The sequence below is a fragment of the Acanthochromis polyacanthus genome, chromosome 4, assembly GCF_021347895.1.
Source record: "Acanthochromis polyacanthus isolate Apoly-LR-REF ecotype Palm Island chromosome 4, KAUST_Apoly_ChrSc, whole genome shotgun sequence".
Taxonomy (NCBI): Eukaryota; Metazoa; Chordata; class Actinopteri; family Pomacentridae; genus Acanthochromis; species Acanthochromis polyacanthus.
In genome coordinates this window covers 35,916,850-35,937,667 of record NC_067116.1, presented here as the reverse complement: position 1 = coordinate 35,937,667, position 20,818 = coordinate 35,916,850, and the positions used below count along the sequence as shown (strand labels likewise).

The 20,818-nt window shown below is 41.6% G+C and overlaps 1 protein-coding gene across 3 annotated transcripts in view; it reads left to right on the top strand.

The window, feature by feature from the left end:
• Positions 1 to 20,818, top strand: part of dab1a (DAB adaptor protein 1a) — a 234,734-nt gene that overhangs the window by 17,415 nt on the left and 196,501 nt on the right. Inside the window, exon 2 of one of the 3 annotated variants that reach the window (XM_051946932.1) lies at positions 17,689 to 17,838. The exons of the other annotated variants lie outside the window; for them this stretch is intronic. The gene's annotated coding sequence lies outside the window, so the exon portion shown is untranslated. The remainder of the gene's footprint in view (positions 1 to 17,688; positions 17,839 to 20,818) is intronic. 3 annotated transcript variants of the gene reach the window in all.

Genomic DNA, 20,818 nt, shown 5'->3' with positions numbered 1-20,818 from the left:
TCACGTATTCTGGAATGCTCGCAGATGGGATCCACATGCTCTCTCATGGACTTTGGTAGATGATGAAAATGTATGTCTTGATTACCCTTTTGTACCCTTGCCGACACTCAGAGATGGAAAGCACAAATTGGAGTGAAGTGGTTTGTACATGCTGTCTTTCACAGCGCTGCTCTGCGTCCAAAAACTGAGGACACAACAATTCCAAAACAAAAGCACAACACAGTGCAAGCACTGCACTGTGTAAGTCTACCCTGGTTCTAGTCAACATCATCAAAGGCAAAATTCTACAATGTTGCCATAGATCAAAGACATCAGAGTAAGCTTGGGTGATAAAACGATAGCGATATGTGATGGTGATAAACGCCTCATGAATACCAAGAAGAAAACAGTTTGATGGAATGTTCCATAGATGCACCTAAAGGCATCAGATCTAAAAGCGCACAATTAAAACACAAAATTCAGGTGCATGAAAGACTTGACATTGGGGTGTATTTGGAGGCTGTAGGTATCTATTGATACCTTATCCGCAACAGCAACTAGAACCATCAAACCTTAGCCGATCACCCTCCATTGGTTTTACATACTTTCTTTATTCAGTGAGCACCAAAGTGAGGTGATTCTTTTGTCCTTCCATATTTTCATTTCCTTGATCTTGGAGTATGAACTGTAAACGACAGCAACACCATTTTTTTTCTTTCAGGACGACTGATGAAAGAAATGCTGAATGGACGTTTGTATGAAGGGGACAGGAAGCTAGCTTACATGTGTCAGGAAGTAAATATCCCATTGACCTCTGTAGAGAAAATCCTCGCACGTTGCTCAAAGATCATTCAGCAGAATGTTTGTTCACCAACACAAAAGCATGAACTGAAGGACGAACGCATCAGACTCTTCAACGCCGCGATTGTACTTCTTAGCATTTTGTTCCTCTTCTCATACTCTACAAACACAAGCACATTTTCACATACAATTAATAGGGCAGAAAATATGATTTGTTTATGTAAATTCATATCAGTCAGTGTGTGACAATCCTGAGATAAACCCTGCTGCATCACACAGCCCTTTTTTTTTTAATTACCTTATTGTGCCGTCTCCTTCTCAGCAGCAAACATCCTGGAAGGAAGAGGTTTTTTCAATTAGGACTTCTTCCCCATCTGAGCTCCAATCCCCGCCGCACGCTTTGTTGTTGCGTGTGCGCATGAATTATTTGGTAACCTTTCTAATTTCACACTTGTTAAGTTTCCATGTAAAAGGCAACATTTTAGAAAGGAACCCTCAGGATGGGTGAATGTCATTAGTAATTGTGTGCCAGTGTGCAGTGTGTGTGTGTGTGTCCCTGGGAGTGTATGTGAGGCCGCTGATGCTTCATAGATAAAGAAAATGAGTGAAATCAGGGGCAGATTTGAACCTCTCAAGGGCCTTTTTTTTTTTTTTTTTTGCTACACAGACATGGACACACACATACAAATACTTCGACAAAATACATCACCATGCTGTAGCTTACATTCCTTCAATGACATGAGGTGATCAGCCATTCGCTGTAGTTCGTGGTCTCAGACCCCCGTTACGTACAGCATGCTGTGTGCATTTCATGATGATGATTATGCTCCCTTTCTGTTTGTTTCTCGCCCTCTCTTTCTTCTCTCTCTCTCTCTAATTTATGTGTTGTTGTTGGAGCTGGTGCTGATAGGCCCAGAGATGGCATTTAGCTAAAGAGCAGAGAGGCTGTTAGCTTCTCCATTCATCTAATCAATCTCACTAATGAAACCACTGTCCTCTCCACAGCCTCTTTCCTCCCTCTCTTCTCTCATTCTGCCCTCTACTCTCTCATCATTCCCTCTCCTTGTTGCTTTCATCCTTTTACTTTCTACCCCCCTTCTCGTGGCACCCTGGCACCCATTCTCGTTTTTGTTTCCTTCCTCTCCATCCTAGCTTCCTTCAAACGGCTGTCCTAGATTTCACCAGCAGCAGATTCGTTCCCAGTGAGGCTGCTTTTTCTGGTGTTTGCTTCCTCCATTTCAGCAAAAAAAAACAAAAACCCATGTCTCCTCCCTCCCCCAGCAGAATAGATGGTGGATTGACCCAGTTAGGGTGAGAATGGGTATTGTACTAGGAGTGCAAGTGTGCCAAGGTGTGTGTAGATCTGCGAGTTTGTGTGTGTGTTTTTTTTTCCACAGAACTCCACATTCCTGCAGCACATGCATGATTTCTGTGTTGATCTTGTGTAGATGTGCTGCTGCCTTGAAAGAGGAATTTGGTCTTGGAGGTGATCAATTTTTAAAAGGATACTGAGGCAGTGTTGGAGGTGTAATGTCGATTCCAAACCATGGCTGTATCAACCTGTTAGAGGGCCTCTGGGAAAAATTTTGCATCAGTTAGTTGATGGATGTATTTTATGTGTCGTTCGCTATTTAGGTCATTTTTCAAGGGAAAATGCCATATGTGATTTCTATACTTCTACTGTGATCTTAATGGTGTTATGCTGGGCTTCAGGCTGTTCCAGTTCTACATCTTACAGGCTGAGCAATTAATTAATTCATACACTGCAGGTGAATTGATTATGAAAGAAACTGTAAATTGCAGTCCTTCAGTTTGCACATTATCTGCCTTGGAGATCAGACAAGGCAACCAGATAAAATCTGGAGGTTCTAGAGCACACATCTATAACAAACAACATGTCTTTATCAAAGATGTGTTACTTGTTCGGTGATATATGCTGCACCAAAAACTTAAATTTATACATTTTGCTTCAGGTCTGTTGCCTCTACATGTTAACACTATAGTGCTAGTTGTCGTGCATTTTCCTTCACAAAACCCATTATTTTGGTATTTATTCTGTTATCAAGCTTTTATGTGTTCATGTATCACAGCAAAAAAAAAAAGAAAAAAAAGAAAAAAAAGCTGCATCCAATCCATCAATCATTTTAAGATTTGGCCACAGTGGTAAAAGGCAAAGCAGCGTAAAGCAGCAAATGGCATGAATTTGTTCTATCTTTAAAATCAGACAATAGCTAAGTCTGAATCATAATGGCCAAAGAAAAGAAAAAAAAATGAAGAGGTGAAATAAAGTGTTCCTACCTGTACAGCTATTGAGTCTTGTGAAACTGACATGTATTGCTGTAGCTAAACTACCTTTAAGTAAAATGTATATATTTAATATATAAAGAGTACTTTAATATGGTCTCTCATCTAACTGTAGTTTAAGATTTCTGTCTGTTTCTCCCACATCTTGATAACCGTACATCCGACGCAGTTAAAACTTGAGGAAGCTCAGTGCAGAGTTTGAAGATCACATAGATGTTTTGTGGTCTTTCTGGGACTGAAGTATCTCATTTTTGTATTGGCACATGTAAACATCATATCCTGATTTCAGAAACATGGATAAGCACTTGTCCAGGTTTTGAGAAATCTGATTATGCTAGCTGGAGCACTGTTGCATGCGTGCATCTTATGCTGGTTTCTGACTGCTGTTGACTACCTGCCCAGGCTGGATTTTTAGCCGAATGACGAATCGAAACACAATACAAACACTATTCTCCACACCTGTCCAGTTTGTACAAGACTGTGGCCACTCTCATCGGTAACTGAACTGGCGCTCTTACTGTTGTTTCCTGTGGTGTCAGGAACAGTTCACCTGGATCACAGAGCCCGTAAAAGGTTGCTCTACTCACACGGAAATTTTCTCTGCTCTCGGGGTCGCTGAACTCCATCATGACCACTCTATAGTCCTCTTCACCCGCTGCTCTCTTGTGCTACGAGGTGTCATTGATGGTGACAGCCCGGCACCGGTCAAAGTGGAGGACATGTTTGATGTTTCCTGTTGCTCTCATCTCTGATTGCTGACGGTAAGGTGGATAAGTCAGATCTGCATGTTGGCATTTAGTAGTGCTGCTACACGCCAAAGTGTGCTCATTTTGAAGAACCACAGTAAAGTTTTTTTTTTTTCTTAAAGCGAGGCTAAAGGTTGCAGGAATGTCAAATTAAATTGGCGTTTGGTGTGTTGTAAACATCAGAGGCACCTCCACAAATCAGAAAACTAGTGTGAATCACGTTTCTGGGAATATGAATAACCAGATTTCTCTGTTCTCCACGTAAACAGTATACACTGAATATGGTCAAAAATGGGATACGATACCTACCTAAGGTACTTCATAACCGGGATGCTGGCTTCTTATATAAACCCAATTGGTCATTTTCAACCTATATGTACAACTTTGCAAATAACCTTCAAGCGAAAAGGTTCTTCTCTCAACTTGACTGCTTGTGTGGTTTTTGTTCTGCTTTTATTAGACATTATTGTTTCTATGGTTCCCTCAAATGTAACATTGCTTGCAGATTTTTGTATTGAGGTTAAACTGTCTATGTGAACCATATTTTAGGTCATTCAAATGTAACTGACAGCAATCAGAGATTTTATTTTTACAAGATAATGCAACAAAAATACTCCTTGGTCACTCTTTTTGGTGCAGAAAGGTGAAGTAAAAAAATGATGAAATGTCTTTTTAATACTGTAACTCTATCTAGAGATAGACGAGAGAGAGAGGGAGAGAGATTGCCCTCAGGGTCCCTCTGTTTCTCTTCTGCCCCTCTGAAATCTGTATTTGTGTGTCTGTGTGGGACTACATGTGTATATATTACTGTTGGTTTGTGTATGTAGCCTTGGGGTATTGACCTGTGGTGGACAGAGACCCTACAGAGAGCCTTTGTGAAGAAGTCTTCCCTGCAGCAAGGTCGCTCCTTCCCTCCCTCTTTCTCTCTCTTTACATCTCCTGCTTCTCTCCTCCCTTCATCACTGCTATCTCAGTTCATATCTGTACAGTTTTCAAGATTAATTTCCTGCTTAGCTTTACCACTTCTTTCCGAATTTCCACCTAATCTCAACCGAAACCTACCCACACTTTAACCTCAGCTGAAGTCTTCATGTTAAAATGTTATGATTTATGTTACAGGGATTTGCTTTTTGTCCCCAGAAAGGAGGCGAGTTCTCATAATAGGACTCTGTAAACAGATTTGTGTCTCACACACACACACACACACACACACACACACACACACACACACACACACACACACACACACACACACACACACACACACACACACACACACACACACACACACCCATCCAGACAAAAAGCACATGCTACATGAATTTCTTTTTTGAAAGCAGGTCTCTGGTGAAGCCAGTGGTGGAAACTTCAGAATATAAAGTGGAGTTTATATCATTCAGGGTGTGTTGTCATGCATGCGTTTGTGTGCAGCTGTGACTTTGTGTGAGTCTGCTGGGTAACGGCACTGATTAGAATGTACAGATACGTTGACTTTTTTTAGAGGACAAAACATATCCTTCATAGTACATAGCATACACACACGCAAATGCACAAGCTTGTACATTTTAAAGCTGTAGAAACATTCGATATGTCGTATGCGTTGTCCCAATGTTGTAAAGGAGTGTATAAAGACACACAACATTCATTTTCAATAGCACATACACAGAGGGACATTTTGTCCTTGTGATGCTTTGATGTACGCCCAAGCACCGCACTTTTTGTTGGCACCGTGTGTGTGTTTGTGTAAACTGCAGGACAGCGATACCATAATTCCCCTGCTGTCCCACTGTGAACAGAGGAGCCGCATTGCCACAATTTTACCTTTGCGTCTTTAATACATATGTAGTTTGCTCAATCTCTCTCTCTCACACACACACACACACACACACACACACACACACACACACACACACACACACACGCACACACGAGCAACTGCACACTCACACACACCTTAGCTGGATGCACATCAATCATCGCTGCAGGCTCACCTGTCATTGTCTTTGTTGTCGCTTATACAAGCATCCCTCTCCTGGTCCGCTGAGTAAAGACCCCAATCAGGATTTACATTCACAGCATTGCACCTTTTTGCTCCCCTACACTCACGCTCCCGCTGGGGAGGAAGAAACGGCACTCTTTTAGCAAAAAAAAGAAAAAAAAGCCCACAGCATACAGTGCTGTTTCTTTCCCGCAATTACAGAAAGAAAGAAGTGATGAAACAGAGAAATAAATACGTGTTCTTTGCAGAAGTTAAATTGATTTGTGGATGCGATAAAAGAGAGAAAAAGAATGGAGGAGAAAGAGAGCAAGAATGTGAAATTGGGACAATCAAGTCAGAAGGAGGGACAGGTGAGGTGTGTGTATGTGTGATGAAGCTGCATAAACATGCACAGTGCTGAATGCTGATCAGGGACAATAAAACCTCCATTAAAGATTTATTCTGGAGAGACAGAAAGAGGGAGGGCCGGATGATAGAGAGAGGAAGACAGGAGGTAGAGGGGGAAGAAGGAGGGAGAGAGAGCACTCAGGTTTGTGTCACAGAGTGGATTATACCAAAGACACCTCTCTCCACCCATCACTGCGAGACACACACACACACACACACACACACACACACACACACACACACACACACACACACACACACACACACACACACACACACACACACACACACGTGGGTGCTCAGACTGTGTGCATTTTAATAGCCCTGTCACCTCCAGCTATAATACCAGACAATGGCTCTTTGAGCAGACACTCGTCTTCAGAAGTATCTTTCGTGCTTCCTGACAGGCTCAAGCGAGAGCTAACTGGCTAGCTCACCACAATTATAGATCCCATCTGTGTAGTCGCGGAGCTACGGCAAACCTTAGCACAACAAGCCCGAGGCCACTCTGTCAAAATGTCACCTGGACCGGGCGGCGCTCCAGGCGAGACACCCAGGCGCTTTTTAGTTAATATCTACAATAGGATTGTGGCAGGGTGGGGTGGGGGGGACGACGGACGGGGGGAGGGGGAGGAGAAAGAAAATGAAATGACATGGAGAAAATGTAATCTAATTCACCCTCCCCTCCTCCTCCTCCAATGAAGTGTGCTGTCAGCTTTATCTCAGAACTCCAACCCTATGCAGCCCCCTCCTCCTTTATGAGCCCCCTGCTTTCATCCTGTTTGAGATGATTGAGATTCAGAATTGATGCTGATGACATTTGAGCAGGTACTTTACCATTCGACTGGCTAGTGACTGACTGGTGGACTTAAAGACTGGATAAAATGCTAAATGTATGGAGAAAGAGGAGGGAGGCGGAGGAATAAAGGGGATGGCGGAATGAAGAAAGGAAGGAAAGTAGACGGTTTTGGAATTAGAAAAAGTGACTCGGCGGAGAAAGAGGGGGACAAAGAAGGATGTTGAGGGGGGTAGAAGAGCTGGAAGGAAGCACAATCAATACGGGGGGGGGGGGGAGGAGTAGGGAATGTATGGAGATGGAAAGTGATGAAGTGGGGAGAAGGGGGCAAAAAGCACTGGAGAAAGACAGAAGGAGGAGGAAGCTGGAGATATGGAGAGGAATAAAGGGCACAAAAAGGGCAGCGGGGACAGAGTAGAGCAGGGCATCGCTGGAGTGGGACATTTACTCTGAAATCAACTCGCTCTCAGAGGCGTGCATTTTAATAAAGGAGAGCTACAGAATCAATAGAAAGATCCCCGCGTAGGCTTCCATGATTAGTGTCCATGTGTGTGTGCGTGAGCGTGCGTGGGAATGTGATTATCAGTGTGTTTGAGAACACTGTGACAAGGATAATTATGTTTGATTACTAAAGACCCCAGTGAGGGTTTGCATTATCAGCCACTGTGCTCCTTTGGTATTTTCCTAAGCCTAGATGGTGAGCTGCCGTCACTCTGTGTGTTTTTCTGATAGCCCTGTCTTATTCCTCTTCTATTGGACTTGTTAAACAGGAAGTTCTGCATTGTAAATAGAAAGTTTGAATTGTTGTCTGTGCTTGATAAAGGGCATTTTTGACATGCAAAGGTAGCTACCCTGCTTCACGAGTGCTGCTCAGCTCAACACGAAATCCACCTCAAAAAGTTGTTTTTTAATTTGTTGTTTCCTATTTTCCCAAATTAGGACCTTTTTAAATAAATGTATCACATTGGAGAATCATTGATAATCAGAAAAATGCTGATTATCTGACCCACAATGCACAATGAAAACACACCAGTCTGATAAAATAATGTTATAACTGCACAATGTGTAACAGGACTTAGCTAAAGTAAATCAATAAAGACAAGATAAAGGGATAAAAATAACGACAGCAGATTATTGATCACACATCAGAGAGTAAGTCCATAAATTCAAGTTCTGAGATGAGATTAAAAGATGGGAAATCCATCAGATAAGATACAGATTGCCAGAACTGCCAGAACAACTATAGTAAAGGTGCACACTGGCTCATAATTAGCTGACATATCATTTAACTGAGATCCAGATCTAAATCTGCCTGAACAATCATAAAATCACAGAGAAAGTGAGCTTTGAGCAACAGAAGGGAACTGAGGTTTGCGAATGAGAATGAGAGAGAGAATTGTTGCTGTGGCCCATTAGGATGTGAGACAGAGACCATTGGTGTGGTATGAAAAAGAAAAAAAGAAAGGTTTGTGGATTTTCAGTTGAGCTGTTGAAAAAAGAAAACAGTGGAGGAAATGAGCTATTTTTGGTGTTTGAGGTAAACAAAGGCATAAATTAGTCATATCTCAGGATTGCTATTCTACTTCTTTCTGATCCCTGCTTCTGTGTCTCTCTTTTAGTCTTTGTTTATATCTGTGTTTGGAAGGAGGGTTGCAGGTTATTAGCAGTTTGATCCCCATCTATTGTGTGACTACATCTGAAGCAGAGCCAGTGCCTTCTGTCTAACTGAGCCTGCCGATGGCGGCCAACATCTCCAGCCCCATGGATGTGTCAGAGGTGTGTGTGTGTGTGTGTGTGTGTGTGTGTGTGTGTGTGTGTGTGTGTGTGTGTGTGTGTGTGTGTGTGTGTGTGTGTGTGTGTGTGTGTGTGTGTGTGTGTGTGTGTGTGTGTGTGTGTGTGTGTGTGTGTGTGTGTGTGTGTGTGTGTGTGTCATGGATCGACTGATGCCCTTATGGTGCAATTGGGAACGCGGCCATTATCGCCTCTTGTTTATAGACTGTGGAAATCTCGCCCTTATGCACACACGCTTCTGCGCTTACACACAAATGTCCAGGTTTTCACGCATTAGTTACAGTTTAAGCTAATTGCTCACCTTTGATTCCTCTTTTATCAGCTAATTCTGTCTGTCTGTCTGTGTGTCTACCTCCATTTTTTTTTTTCATTTATGCACCAACGTACACAAACTTGCACATCATTTTAGCTGGTCTGAGCAGTCAGGCGCACATACCTTCAACCTCTCTACAAATGGATACGTGCATAATGTACATAGACATATGGAATACTTATGTTCTCATGTGCTCATACAATATACAACAGGAGTACGTCTACCCCTATGCAATGTAGCTTAAATACCAAAGATTCAGAATGCTCTCACTCCTCAGTAATTACACCCTTTCTGAGTTGGCAAGTAGTGCATTTCCTTACAATGAGAAACACATACTTTTTAAAGACTATATTGAAAATACAGGCCCAAAAGTAGAAACTCAATGCCCCAAAAGTGAATACACCGCTCTGCCAGCTGAGCCCCAGTGCGGACACAGGTGGAAGAGAGGGTTGTCCACGAATCACAAGGTTAGCGGTTTGATCCCCTCATCCCTCTAAATGTTGAAGTGTCCTTGGGCACAACGCTGGTTTGTGAATGTGTGTGTGAATGAGAAACGCATCGTAAAGTGCTTTTAGTACAACTAAGGTAGAGAAGTGTTATAGAAGCACAGGCCATTTACCTGCCATTGCTGGCAGACAAGTTGAAAAACCTATGATAATTTAAACTGAAATGTACACTTGTGATTTCCAGTTAGCCTTACTGCATGAACATTGTTGTTAAGTTACTTGTAACCACAAGAACTTTCTCAATTTTGGAACTATGAGCTGCATCGTGTCGATATCAAGGTTGCACATGGAAGAGAATTACCAGAGGAATCGATGGAATAAGATTGTGAGACTTCACAAAGATGACACAGGATCCAGAATGATCAGTAAAAAACTAAAATCATTGGAACATAGGTGCAGCAGTAATCGGGATGTACAGAATGAGCCATACTACCGCTAATCAGAGCTGGTGTAGCTGGGATGTCTGTCTGAATTAACACCACAGGCTAGTTTGCTGCTTCCACAATCTATTTCTGGAAAACGGGAAGGCGTATCAGACTTGGCACAGTGGTTATCAACAGAAATCAAAGTTTCTGTGAGAGCTCAGACAGTGTGAAAGATGGTGAACAAAACAAACTTATATGGATGGCATCCAAGAAACAAAACCCTTGCTTTTTCTTTGGCGCAGAGCTGCAAGGTGAAACTGTGCTAAAGAGAGCAAAAAGAAGCCTGATGAATGTTTGGAGCAGATTCTTTGGTCATGTATAAATTTGTTTAACTCTGATGGAGGCCAGCATGATTTAGGTAAATCTCGCCAGGAGTGTCACAGTGACCGCGTTGTCCCAGCAGTGAAGCACAGAGATGGAAGTGTAGTAATATGAGGCTGCATAAAGATGTTGGGGAAATGACATTTATAGATGGCACTATGAATGCCTGTGGATATAGAAAATACTGACAAAATACCAACAGTCCGCAAAAGCTTGGCAGAAGAGGAACATTCCAGCATGATAACAATCCAAAGCACACTGCCAAAATCACACAAGAGTTTGTAAAGTGGAAAAAAGTAAAAACTGTGACCTGGTCAAGTATGTTGTCTGTCTCGAGTCCAATAAGACACTTTTGGGGTGTTTTAAAGAGAAATTTAGTCCAACACAAACCCTCCAGCAAAGAGCAGCTGAAAAAAATGCCTCTGAAGAATGGCAAAACATCTCTCATTTCACGCAAATATACATGCTGAGGGGGTTTGGGTTTGTCGTTAAAAGAAAAAGGTGGACATATGAAGTTTAGAGAAAATAAGATGTGCGTCCAGATCATGAAAAATGTACTGACTTTTGTTGTGTCTATTTCCTACTGTGGGGCCAGCATTTCTTAATGTAGTACGTCTAAAGAGTTTGTTTTTAATTTTACATAAGCACAAATAAGCCACTGTTTAGCATCTTAATTACATTATTGTACAATGTTGGGTCATTTGAAATTTAACTGATAACTGCACAGCATACATATTGTTGTATTCTGTTTATTAGAATCAAAATATGGTGTTATTTTTTCTTATAAGTTGGAAGAATGAATACTTAATGAGAGCCTGTACCAAACTGATGTGGCTAAGCAATCATACCCATGCTTCATTTAGTTTTTATCAGCACTCATTGTAATAAATTTCTTTGGAAATAAATAGCACAATTGTATCTTTGTCTTTAATGAACTAAGTATAGTAGATACACATCATATGAGTCAATTGTTGACCAAGTCTTATAGCTTTTTCAACTAAGTACACTTTTAATTATTGTCTTGTTCGTGTAGATTATTTTCTGTCTTTTTTCTTTTTTTCTTTCCTTTTTTTTTGAACTGCACAACCAGCAATTAAGCCTAAAACAAGGTAAAGCTGGATTAGAGACTTTCAGGACAGCAGTTAAAACTGTACTGGAATCCCCCTTGAGGCAGGAGCTGTCCGTGGTGCTGAAACACTCGGACTGTGTTGCTTTTGTGTCTCATGCAGCTGCATTATGCTGAATACTGAAGGATATTTGGCGGTAATGAATAAATATTCACAGATGTCCTGATGCTGCTTTAGCCTGGTCTGTGTTGTCATATTTTCTGTTTTGAATCATCAGAGCGACTTTGAACTGCTTCCTCTCGGTGTGTCCTCCTACTGTCAGACTTCAGGTCAAGTCTGGCGTTCGCATCACAAAGAAACAGCTGTAACTTTTGCACTGTTATACAGCTCTGTCCTGCTGAGTCGCTTCATCATAAGCACCTCAGTGTCCTTTGCCTCTAGTCTGCTGTGTACCTCTACTGTAGTCTGCTTTTCTTCTATTCTTTACTGTTTCTCGCACCCACACACTTCATCTTTATCGCTCTTCTCTTCTTTGCCTTCCTCCACCTCTTAGTCTCCTCGGGGCTACTGTAAGTGTCTGTAAGAAGAGATTTCATTATTGCCTACCATTTTCACCAGGGCTTAATGAAAAGATGAGGACATTAGACTGTCCCCCAGCCCCTCGCTTGAACGTCCACTCTGTCTTTTTCGCTCCCCTCTCTAATTCTGTTGATTGGGCGGGGCAGATGAATGTGATGCCCTGACTGCAGCTTGCCAGAGGCTGTCTGCAAACTGCGTGAGCTTATGACTTATTGTATGTGAGACTCTTATCTTAGTTATTAGTTTATCTGCATGACTATCTGGGTTTCATAGCCCTACTGCTTTTCGCTATCAACCCTGCGCATATTAATCCATTCACTCCCTGTTCACCAGCTCTATCTGACTAAAGCCCATAGATAGTCTAAAGGCCACAGATAAGGCTGACATGCTCTTGTCTCCTTTCACACTAATTGAATTGACATCAGTTGTTCTGCATCAAAATCAGACTCAATCCCTTGTGACATTTGGCTTGATTTGTTTTTATTTTTTCCACCCGACTGTTATTTAGCCACTGGCTCTGTATGCAGATTTAACTACTTACTGCACCATGATTGACAGTGAGAGTAAAATTTGTGTGTGTGTGTGTGTTCTTGTGCGGCACACTGAGTCCTGTTGATGTGCAGTGGGTGAGCCCTCCTGAGCAGGGAAATCGGCTTATTTCCAACAGCCTCTAAAAGCACCTCAGAGGTGCGTTAATGAAACAGCGTAAAAGGAGGGATGAACATTACTCTAATCCTAATTTTTGTCTACTGCTGCAGCCCTCCACCATCACCCTTCCACCTTCCCCAGCCTCTTTGCACCTCTCGTTTCCTCTTTCGACTTGGTCAACTATCAAAAATCCAGATTTTTTTTTACTGCAAGTGGACCAGTGGTTTGGAAGTATTTATGGCTTTTTCTCCACACATCTCTTCCTGAATGAGTAATGCAAGCTGTGATTCTGGTGGTGTGCCCTGGTATTGTGGCCCGGGTATTAACGGTATTTGGTGACATTAGACTCTGGCATTTTTGCGTAGCCTGAGGGCACATTCGGATTGATTTCTGCCCGACGTCAGCCCTAAAACCGATACCATCCTGCTCGAGTCTTCAGACCCTTCACTGGAATTTTACTCATTTAGAAAAACGCACAGAAGAAACGGATGTGTTGTCAATACAGAGAGAAATAAACAAAGAAAGGAAGAAATGCTGTATGTGTGAGTGGAGAGAGAGAGGCAAAGTAAAGACAAAGCTGTGGGGGTTGAGCCATGGTGTTGCATTGTGAGCTTTGGGGCAGGCTTATATTTAATGGCTGGAATGGGACTAAATGAGCTGAATTAATAGACTCTGCTCTGAACACTTACATGCCTGCTAAACATACATTTCTGTGCACGTGTGTGGGTGTACGCGTGTGTCATTATTAATTGGGTTATCTTTCAACCATTTCATGCCCTCTAAGCTCAGACTGAGTGGATGTAGGTTTGTAGGCTATGGTTTTCAGGGCATTTTTTTTTATAGCAATGTGTTCTGAAATCCAGTAAGTTTATGATTTTTTTTCTATTATTACATCCCATACCTTGGTGTGTTCTTTATGTCTGTATCTCTACACTCATCGTAATTCCTGCAGACAGACGTAGAATATCAAGCACAGCTTTCACATATGATCCCCGTGGCGATGGTGTGTGTGTGCTAAATGTTGGCTTAGAATTAAAGGGTCATTCCCCAGTGTGTTCATTGAATCAGTGGGATCACTACAAACAGAATCTTCTCCACATCCCCCCTCCACCCTTCAACTCCATCCGTCTCTTGTTCTTCTGTCTGCTCCAGCTCATTAACCCCCAAGTTTTTTCCATCCACACAGTCACTCCTACAGCACAAACATGTATCAGCATGCGTGTGTCATAAAGAATTCCTCCTTCCCTCCCCCCCCACGCCCTCCTCTGGATTGGATTGGTTCAGCCCAAGTCGGCCTCAGCGGGGGACCAACACCCCGCAAATAAGGCCAACCATTCTGACATGAAAGGGTGCAGCCTAAGAAGAACAAAGAGTGATGTGTGTGTACATGTCTGGGTGTGCATGTGTGTATATGTATGTGTAAATGGGATATAGAAGCTTGTGCACTTTTGTGTCTGCTGGCTTGTCTTCATCTCAGTGGGTTTGTTTCACAGGAAGGAAAGCGGCATGTATTAAATGTGGTCCTAGGTTAGGATCTTTCCCTCTTCTTTTTTGACTTAGCATGACCACTTCAAGAATGTTGCCTGTGTATACATGAGACACTGAGGGATAAACAAGATGAAACGGCACAAAGGAGGATCTGTGTGAGTTGCAAGAGGAACTCCGATTCTTTTGTCTCCCACTATCTGGAACTCCAGTCTGTCTTTTCCTCCTCCTCCTTCGGTTCTGTTTCTTACTCACATGGCACTGCCTGCAGGGTCAGCGCTGGGCAAGATGTTTTCAGACAGATTACCTAGACAGTGAGAGAACCATGTTCAGAGGGTCATCCAGACTGTCTCGCTCTATCTACAGGCAAAATACAAACAGAGCTACTCTGACTCACTTTGTCTCACAATAGGAAATCCTCTTGGTAATAATTCAACTCGGTCCTGCACCTTTACTGCACAGGAAACGACAAAGAAAATCACTCATAAGGAAGCTTGCACATAGACACAGACGGATGTATACCATGTGTTGTGCAGGATATCGTACAAGTGTTTCCTCAGCAATATATCATCTGATTAGGCAGAATTAATGAGGCCCAGTGGAATGATAAAACTCCTCTTTTGCATCCTTCCTTGTAGTTATCTCACCATCCTTTCATCTTTTACCACTTCCTTTTGCAGTCACTTCACCCTATAGCTCCATGCTCTTGTTTGCTTTCGTCTTGTCAGGTAAGAAATCGTTTTTTAAATATTTCACTTCCCTTATTTGGCATCACCCCTCCATCAAACCCTTCTTTAATTACACGATAGGGTTAACACGGGGCCAACTGATCCGTGCAAATAGACAACTTACACATATAAATGCTCACACACCCTTAAGCTATTCTGTCAGTTCATGCAGAGCAGCATTCTTGATTCCTCAGTATGTTATATTTAATCTGTGCACATACAGTATTATGTGTGATTAAATTCCACTTGATATGCGTGAAAGTGAGGAGAAGCTGGTAGCTTTAACTGCCTGCCTGTCTTAATATGTGAGCTGGCATGCAAAGAGGAGCCAGGAGATTCCCTCCTTCTTCCCACTGTCTGCTGTTCTTAATAAATACACATTGCTTGTAGGACTCTTGTCCCACCGACAGCGCGATGCGTTTGTGCAAACTTTATAAATTTGCAATTCTCCTGTGATGCGAGTTGGGGTTTTTTTTCCCCTGATGCAAAGTATCCTTCATTATGAGTGACACTGTGAACACGAGGACAGAGAGGGGAAGGAATTTTGAACGCGCGAATGTGCGGCGCTCATGTTTGTGTAGCCTCGAGGCTGCTGCTTGTGATGTTTTAAGCAGAGTTTCATGTTTTCCCTCATTAAATCAAAAGGAACAGTTTTTTTTTTCTTTGAAGATGATGTGAGAAAGAGCGTGTGCATATGTGCTGTGGGTACTCGCTTGTGGAATGTGACAGTTGTCAGCGGCTCGGTTTTAACGAGGCAGTCGCAAAGATCACAAGTCGCAGCGAAAATGTGTTTGGTCATACTTGTAGTGACAGCGAGGGAGTAGAGAGCACTCACTGTTTTCATTTGCACAGGGAAAAGAATTGGATGAAATATATTTCCAGGTATGTTGATTAATTATCATCCTCTCAGCCAGTGTCATTACTCAGCTCATAGTTTCTAAACAGCTGTGCCAGTTTATGCAAGAACAGTAATACAGTCCACAGAGTTCAGCGAGGCAGTGTGTAAGCTGCTTTTCGAATTTGTCATTTCACTGCGATGTGCATGAACTCTGTGTCCAGAATGTCGAAGGATGTTACACATGCACCAGTTTTAACCAGCCAGGATTATATACGCATCAGCTCTGCAGCCTGATTGTGGTTGTTCGAAACCAGAGTTAGAGTGAAACACATTGTGATTTGCATTTTATATTGCGTTATGGTGGCTGTTGGAATTTTATTAAACTGCTTTAAAGTGCTTTCATACACTTTAGATGCTGGTGAGCTCCATTTACCCTGTAGAAGTTCTCACTAGGATCCCATCTATGTGTCTAATGGTTACTGATTAAAAGTGGTAAAAATGTAACTAAATGCATTATTTGATATTCTGCTGCCAGTTTCTTTAAATAATCATATCTTATCTGTATGGACTTTCTGTTGAACCTCTCCTTTCTTCTTTATGTGATGGGTGCCGCACTGGCAATTTAAAAGGGAAGCAAAACTGTGAGCAGAGCACATTTCAGTCTTAGGACAACATCAACCATCTGTTTTTCTCCAATATCCGTGCTTCCTCAAAAAATTGAGCCCTAAATGAGTTCATTTCCTGATATTGACATGTCTGTGAGCTGACATATCTGAGCAGACAGTGTGCGACTCATGCTAAATCTACAGAGTAGAATGAATAGTTTCACTGACTCATCGATACATGTGAGAGCTGAAATCTCTCTTTAGCCTTAATTTTACTGGCACTATTGTAATTTAATTGTAGAACTGTTTTAAAGCTTGTGCATATGGTTATCAGTAAGTGTGAAGAACAGAATAATGAACTGAATTTCCATAATTCTCCATCACAAAAAATCTGCTGAATGTATTTAAAGATAAACACGTATGCTAAGACATATACATGCATGCTCAACATTATATTTTGATGGACTGAATGACAATGACCCTAGAATGTTAGCATTATAAGCAGCATCTGCTTCGTATTATTGCAACGCTGAGCTAAACAAGGCAAAGTTAGTCTTTGTGAATGTTGTTGTGGAGCATTTCTAGAACAGATGTGGTCATCACAGTTTACAAACAACAATAACACATGTTGCTAATGGAAAGCAACAGCCAAAACTTGCTTACTGAGAGTGATTTTGAAGTTCAGTGTGGTGGCTCTGGTTGTTGCCATCTTGGCAGTGAATGAATTCTCCTAATTCCTGGTTGATACATAAATAGGCAAAGAGGTGGAATATGAGTGGGCGAAACATACAAACATCAGTGGACCGTGGACCACCCTGTGAATGCACCCACATGTCACTCAAAGCAGCTGTGCTCTAAATTCTGCATAACTTTAGATCTCAATGCAATTTAAACACGAGTTATGTGAAAAATCACCTCCTACACGGTTGTCAGAAATGCAGAAATTAGCTGCAGAGACCAAAACCATCCTTGTACCAGGCTGTGAACATGTCTATTTATGCCGTAAATTGGTCATTTTAACATGTAAGTCCATTGGAATTGACTCGCCTTTGGAGCCAGCCTCAAGAGGCCATTTGAGGAACTGCTGTTTTTGGCACTTGCTCGTTGCCTTCATTTTCAGCTGAACTTTAAAGGATGGAAAACATCTCTACATTACTCCCGGCATGTCCCTAACAACCATATGTTGCAGCGGGTCTGTTGCTGCACTCTCCATTAGCAATTAAAAACAAGTGCTGTCATGTTTTTAGAATTTTGGCATCGACTTGGTACCCAAGCGCCGGCCCTGTGACATCCTTGTATTGTAGCACAGAAACAGATCAATGACCAGATTGATTTAATGCCTAACTTGTGACATATTTGTTTATTTTCAGGCTTGGCCACACTTCATACATCACACAAGTCCATACAAAGTGAATGCATTCCTTTGGTGAAACTGCTAGAGCTATGATCCTTTGCTTTGAGTCTATCACATCTCATCGCTGGATGACGCTGGACAAGAAAACTTAAGTGGCATTTCGTTTGTAAGTAATCTGCAGTCAGCAACATTTTTTCCCTCTCTTCTCCATCCTCTCTGCTTTCATTTTTTGTCCGTCCCAATCACAGTGTGCAGGGCAGACGATGATTCCACTGGAGTTTTGATTAATAGCATCACATTTAATTCAAGGAGTCGAGTAGTGTGTGTGTGTGAGAGAGAGAGAGAGAAGGGAGAATAAAAGGAAGTGAAGACAGAGTGAGAAATAGGGGATAGAAAGAGACACTCAATCCTTTTGTATTGCTCTGTAATAACAAGTTTTTCTGTCAGTTGTTTGTGCAGAGGATAAACTGTTGTTGACACTGCATCCCTGGGAAGACTTTCAATTCAGTCTCGCTCAATTCAAGTCGACACTTTCGTTTAACTGAATTTAGTGCAGTTCACTTAAAATTAGCTAAGTTAATTTCAATTTAGTGTATCCGTATTATTGGTGTAATGGTGATTTGGCCCTGGGAAACCCGTCTAATGCTTGATGATGATTGGGAGTAGGGGCAACACTGATTTTTCAGTGAGTTTTGTCACATATGTAATATTGTTGTATCTTCACACACTAAGTCTAGAATTTTTGCCCCAGTGAACAATTAATTTTCTCCTCTAAGCTTGGTAAATTGAGCTGTCTGCTCTTTGTTCCCTACAACAATAACAAAAAGGAAGTTTTCCTGCATGAATTAAAAAACTGGAAATTTAAAAAATATAACAAAGTTAGCAGTAAAGTAAACTCGTAAAGTTCATGCTGAACATTACACTCCGTTAGAATTAGTCTCAGAAGTTGTGCTGGTCTAAATTGTCTGACAAACGAGAAGCACTCACAGCTTGATTAAATTTGTTAAAACAAACATGAACCTAAAATATTATAAAATTGCTATAATAAACTCAAACACTGAAGCTGTAAAACTGGAAAGTAAACATTTTAAGTTGCAATGGCTCACATCAATAACTTCACATAAGTCTGTCGGGGTTTTAACATTTCTATCATTAGCAATATGCTTGCATTTAAAAATGCAGTCGTCTGCTGCTGATGAATCCACCTTTTCAGTCAGTTGTGAGCAGTTAAAACTCCAACTGTTGATTGAACAGTCACTGGTGCACAATATTGGGATATGCTGGGCTGTGAAAGATTCACCTCATGCATCCTTCATAGCGAGGAGAAGGAGGACACATTTGTCGGCCTCATTTGAAGGAGTCTTCATGTCTTAATGAAATGGGACAGCCTTGGTCACACCGCTGTGACGTATTTGGCCTTCAAATGCAGCCTTTGAAGGATGCAGCCTCTGAATTGGGACACGGCTACAGTACACTGTCACAGGATGCTGTCTTATGCCACCGAAACATTAGGGACACTGGTTTTTGTTACACTAGACCATGGTTGTGCCATAGAAAATTTTGTTATCTTTTTATATCAGTGGAATTATTTTTCGTGTTTGCTCAGTCTTTGGCCAGTAGCTCTTTGTCATAACACTTATGTTCTCATTCAAAATTGGACCAGTTCCAGATGCACCTGTGTGTGCCGTGTGTGACTGACAATCAGCTGTTGTAAAATCCTCAAATTTTTATTTTACCTCTTTAGCTCTCTTCCTCTAACCTTAACCCATTCTTTCCTCTCTTCAGTTAAGATTTCCTCTTTAGTCATTGATTAAATGTCTAAAACCTAATCTGTGTATCAGACTTGCATATTTAGAAGTGTTTCTCAGTGAAAATTGTCCCTTCCTGCCTTAAAATGACTTAGTTGTCTGTAGTTGCTTCCTCTAAAATGTGACAATCTATGAAGTGACCAACTTCTGTCCCTTCCTCTGCTCAAATGCAGCTCGAGCACATCAGCTCACCTACGACTTTACTCTAACACTGTCATACCACCCTACAGTGGCAAGTTGTTATAGTGTAGCAATCACGGCTAGTTTCTTAGGCTTGTTTTGTATGGAACTCCAATAGACTGAATCTATGGTTTTGTCATGGGAACACTGCAGTTTCAAGCTAGAAATTCTCAATTTATTTGTTCATTGTGTGTCTTCCAGCATATAAAAAGCAAGACATGGATGTTAAGAAGATTTTTTTTTAAAAATAGATTTTTACCAGAGGAGGTCTTACAAAGGCAGCATAGATTTTAAGAAACATTTGAGCGAAAGTATTCTCAACGACTGAATCTGAAACTCATCAAGAAAAAGAGCCTTAGAGCAGCACAACAATCATTATTTTATGACCAAGATGTTGTGTAAAGGGAAGATTCCTTCTCATCTATAAACTCCCCTTGCAAGAGTTGTGCTCAGGCTAAAGTGTTACAGATGTGAGTGTGTTACCTTGTCTCTTCCACATACTGCTCAGGCTGGTAAGGTGAGAAACACGTCATCACATCTGTTACCAGATCTTGTTTGTCAGTCTCGACACTGCATGTTCACCCAAACCGGTGCACATCTGTGTTCACTGATGTGCTTGTGTGTGTGTGAGATAAAGTGTATCTGTGTGTGTATACGTTGAGGTGAGTTAATTTGAACGGCAGCCAACAAACATTTAATTTTCTCTGATGCTCCACAGTCACTCTGTGAAAGCAGCAAACTCTGTATCATTAGCAGAATACATTAGTCTCCCCTTGTCAGCTTGCCAGCTAAAACGCCTATTAATATTCACATCCCACTCTTAATGGAATCAGAGAAGCTAAAGACGGCTTCGTTTTTAGGACAAATCAACTGCGCCCCAGGTACTGTCAGGTCACAGGGCACACAACGGGCAGATGCAGACAACCACCTACGTACGCTTGACAAACATGCACTAAAATTTCACCCAAATAGAACCGTGTGTGCGTTTAGGTGATTAAAGGTGTGTGGGTGAGAAGTCCAAATCGAAAATAGGCTTATGTGTGGTGAAATTGAATTTTAATTGACTGTAAAGCTCAAGAGATTAATCTGATTTCTCTGCTGCTTTTACTCATGCATCTCTCCTACTCAATGGATATCTTAAAGTCCCATTTTTCCCCT